The sequence below is a fragment of the Crocodylus porosus genome, unplaced genomic scaffold, assembly GCF_001723895.1.
Source record: "Crocodylus porosus isolate Cpor-Errol unplaced genomic scaffold, CroPor_comp1, whole genome shotgun sequence".
Lineage (NCBI taxonomy): Eukaryota > Metazoa > Chordata > Crocodylia > Crocodylidae > Crocodylus > Crocodylus porosus.
The window spans coordinates 101,526-105,400 of NW_017728952.1; the positions used below are offsets into that span (position 1 = coordinate 101,526).

The window sequence follows — 3,875 nt, forward strand, 5'->3', positions numbered from 1 at the left end:
CAGGTCAGCCAGTCTGGCTGAGAAGAGCCTCCTCCCCAGGGGAGAGAGGTGGAGGCCATCTCTTCCCAGCAGCTCGCTGCCTCTCTTGCCAAAGAGCGGGCTGTGGTCATGGAAGCCAAAGCCTTCCTGATGACACCAGCGCCCAGTCTTTGGTTGACTACGTGGTTCCTCCTCTCCCTCCTCAGCCCATACCCTGAGACTGGGAGGATCAACTAGAATACCACCTGTGCCCCCAGACCCTTTAGCCCCGCTCCCAAATCCCTATAGGACCTCATGACCCGGCTGGGAGTGCTCCGAGCCGTGTGATTGGTGCCCACATGAATAAGGAGCATAGGATAGTGGTCTGTGGGCTGGAGGAGCTTTGGGATATTCTCCACAATGTCCCGGATGCGTGCCCGTGGGAAGCAGCAGACTTCCTGGGTTAAGGGGTCGGTGCGGCAGATTGCCACCTCAGTCCCCCTCAGGATGGAGTCTCCCACAACAAACACCTTGCCTTTTGTCTTGGGGAGAGTGGAGGTGGTAGCTGCACTTGTGAGCCTGTGTTGCCTGTGGAAGCTCGCAACTCAGTAGGCTCTGCTGGAGGAGCAAGAAGTGCGTACCTGTTGCTAAGCTGTGGTGGGGCAGAGGCCTTGGTGTGGCAGGCCTTAGGGCCCTTAACCACCTTGGTCCATGCCCCTGACTGGACAGAGCAGGAGGTCCTGGAGTCCTCCTTTGTCCTGGAGGGAGACTGTAGTCTACCCTCCGACTCCCAGGGGAGAAGGGCCTGGCAGTAGGAGTTGATCTCCTGCTCACAGTCCCTAATGTGGCCTGGGGCTCCTCCAGTTGGCATGCCAGAGACCCCAGTAGGGAGCAGACCCCGCAAGGGGAGGTGGCCATTCTCCCGGGCCCCAGAGCCTGAAAAAGCAACAGGCAGCCCCCGCAGCTGAGAGCCGGGGCCTCCATCTGTATGGATCCCGGAACCACGGGCTCCGTCTGGGTGGCCATCTGTGAGGTGCTGTGGGGGGAGGGCCACAGAGCCCGAGGGGACCCTTGGGGTGCGGCGCGTTCCTATCCGTGTCATGCCTCTGGTAGGCTGGCTACGGCTGGGACTATCTACCCTGGGGGATTCGCAAGCAGGGTCTCAGGCCCTCCTGCGCCAACTGCGTGCTAACTCATGTGCCAGCAGACAAGCGCGCTTGTTTGCGCAGCCTGTTTGTGTGGCTCCGGTTGCGTGGCTCCCTGGGGGGCTGCGTGAAGTAGGGGCCTGGGTGGGGCTTGACCAGGCCTGGCTCCACTCAGCCGCCTCCTCCCACTCACTCAGGGGTTAACCCCCTCCCACCTTGCCTCCAGCTGTGCTGGGGTTTGGCAGGGTTTCCGTGGCTGATGGGGGGTCTTTGGGAGAGCGGGGGTGCAGTGGGTTTTCACCTGCACGTTTCTTGCCACTCCAGAGCCTAACTGGTTGACTTGGTGGCAGCCTATAAGTACATAAGGCATTTACACCAGGATCTGGGGGCACGCCTGTTCACCAGAGCACCCCAAGGGATGACAAGCTCCAATGGCGACAAACTCCTTCAAGGCCATTTTAGGCTGGGCATAAGTAAAAACTGCTTTACTGTCTGAGCCCCCAAGGCCTAGAATAGACTCCTCTCAGATTTGATTCAGAGAGATTAATGAGTCTCCTGATTCCATTCAGATTTGGGGATTCGGCTGCCGAATTGGGCCAAATCTCCTCCGAATTAAATCAGCGACTGAAGCTTCATGCAGCCCTAGTGTGTAGACTTCAGCCTTGCTTTATGCTCAGTATGCAACCAATATGTGTTCCTTCCTGTGTTCTTTCCTAGCCCTGTTCACAGGAGAAGTACTTTCATATATTGTAGATTAAAATAAACCAAACACTGTCCTCCCACCCCCTCAAACAAGAGTCCTTTTAATTCTTTTAAACCTTTGGAATGTGAAAGTCACTAGTGCAGGGGTGGCCAGTTATTTTGGGCAGAGGGCTGCTGACCGAGCTTTGGCAAGCTGTCGAGAGTCACATGGGTATCCCCGCTCCTTGACAAGTGCCTCCCCCTGGTTGCCATCTTGTGGCCAGAAGTCCCACCCCCTAACCTCTAACCTTTGCCACCAGAAGTCCCTCCCCTTGCCTTCAGAAATATTCCTTTCAGAAAGGGGTTTTGCCATTTCAGAACCAAAAACGTACGAAATTATATTCTAAAAATCAAATATCTACAAGATTCATTAATTTGATTTCAAAAAATATTTTCTAGTTTACATGTGTTTGTGCAGTGTACACAGAGATGTCTGCACAATAGCTTAGCATGAAGTCTTACTCTTGTATTTATGGAGGGGGGGGCATGGGTATATGTTTGTGGGGGGGCTTTTAGTGTGTGGGTATGTGGGGGTGTGAGTGGGGTGATGGAACATGTCAGTATGGATATGTGGAGTGTGGATGGGTATGGGGTATGTGGGGGAGGGTGGCTGGGGTGTATGAGGGGATCTGGGCGCATGTGTATAGTGGGGGGGTGGTGTCTGGGATTTGCCCTTTGAGCGCGCGCGCACACACACACACACACACACACACACACACACACACACAGAGCCTCTCCCCCCCGGCTCCCCCCACATTCTCTCCCTCCAAGCTGCCCACTCCTCCTGCTCTCTCTCTCTCTCTCTCATGTGTGCTCTCCCTCCCTCTCTCATTGCAGTGACAAACACACACACCTCCCCCTCCTGGCCTTGGGGTACCCGCAGGGTCTGTGGTCCAGCAATGCAGCTGGGGGCTACTTGATGCTGGAGGCTGATAAAAGCTGTGGCAGACATAGACTTTGGGGTGGTGTGGTGGGACCTGGCTGGCTTTGTTAGTGAGTGCTTCTAGCTTTCCCTGGGTCCTATTGCCCCTGGCTTCTGTCAGCTTTGACAGAGAGTGAGGAACAGATAAATATAATTTTTCTACATTTTAGGGGCTTTGCAGGCTGGATAAAATGGCCTGGCAGGCCACATTTGGCCTGCCCCTGAACTAGTGAGGTAGTCTTTATCAGGAACATCAGACTCACTTGGCCCTGGCAGTGTGATCTGGACCATGGGGTTGCTTGCATGCCGGCTGACTTGTGAGCAGCAGCAGCATTAATTATCTGTAATTAGCTGTATCGGGGCAGCTCTTGAATCCAGGGATTAATACTGCCACTAGACCCTCTTTTCCTTGCCACTGATCTTAGTGGCTAGTGGTGGGTAAGTCGGGGAGGGAAAGCGGTGAGCTACAGCAGCATTAACTCCCTGGGTTCTGGAGCCATACTGATAAGCATTGTGGGCCAAAGCTGGCCCACTTTCAACAAAGGTCGGTTGAAAGTGAATTAAAGTCTATATAAATCAAGAGATTTGTGTCTACCAGTGCTAACAGTATTGAGGAGCATTCTTTTAGCACAGTTGCAGCTTCTGTGTCATGCCTTAGGTCCTTCTCAGTAGTGGAGACCTCTGAAACAGCCATTTGGAGTTCAGAACATACTTTTGCCATTCACTGATCTTGGAGCTAACTGTCTTACTTATGCTCAGTTTGCGAGAATTGTATTACAGACTGTTTTCCTAAGAAATCCTCCCACTGTTCACCTGGGCTGCGCTGCTCGTTAGTCTTTGAGATGGAATGCACAGGGGCTCTCAGGGAAGAAAGATTTAGTTCTCTAACTTCCCCAAGTCTTGCCTTTCTACAGGTACACTTCACACATACCATTCCCTTCTACATCAGAGTCCTATATAACATCAGGACTCCTTGATTCTTGGACAGGGACAGAGAAGGTAAGGTGCAGAGACAGACTTCTGTTGTATATTGTTGGCAGCTTTAAAATATGAAGCCAAGAGAGAGCACTCACCTGCCTTTGCACCTCTCACTCCTGCAAATATGAGCC

General features: G+C 53.2%; 1 protein-coding gene across 3 annotated transcripts in view; it reads left to right on the top strand.

Annotated features, from left to right (window-relative positions):
• Positions 1–3,875, top strand: part of WRN (Werner syndrome RecQ like helicase) — a 162,362-nt gene that overhangs the window by 8,896 nt on the left and 149,591 nt on the right. Inside the window, exon 1 of one of the 3 annotated variants that reach the window (XM_019556384.1) lies at positions 3,686–3,765. The exons of the other annotated variants lie outside the window; for them this stretch is intronic. The gene's annotated coding sequence lies outside the window, so the exon portion shown is untranslated. Of the gene's footprint in view, positions 1–3,685; positions 3,766–3,875 lie in introns of those variants that run through there. 3 annotated transcript variants of the gene reach the window in all.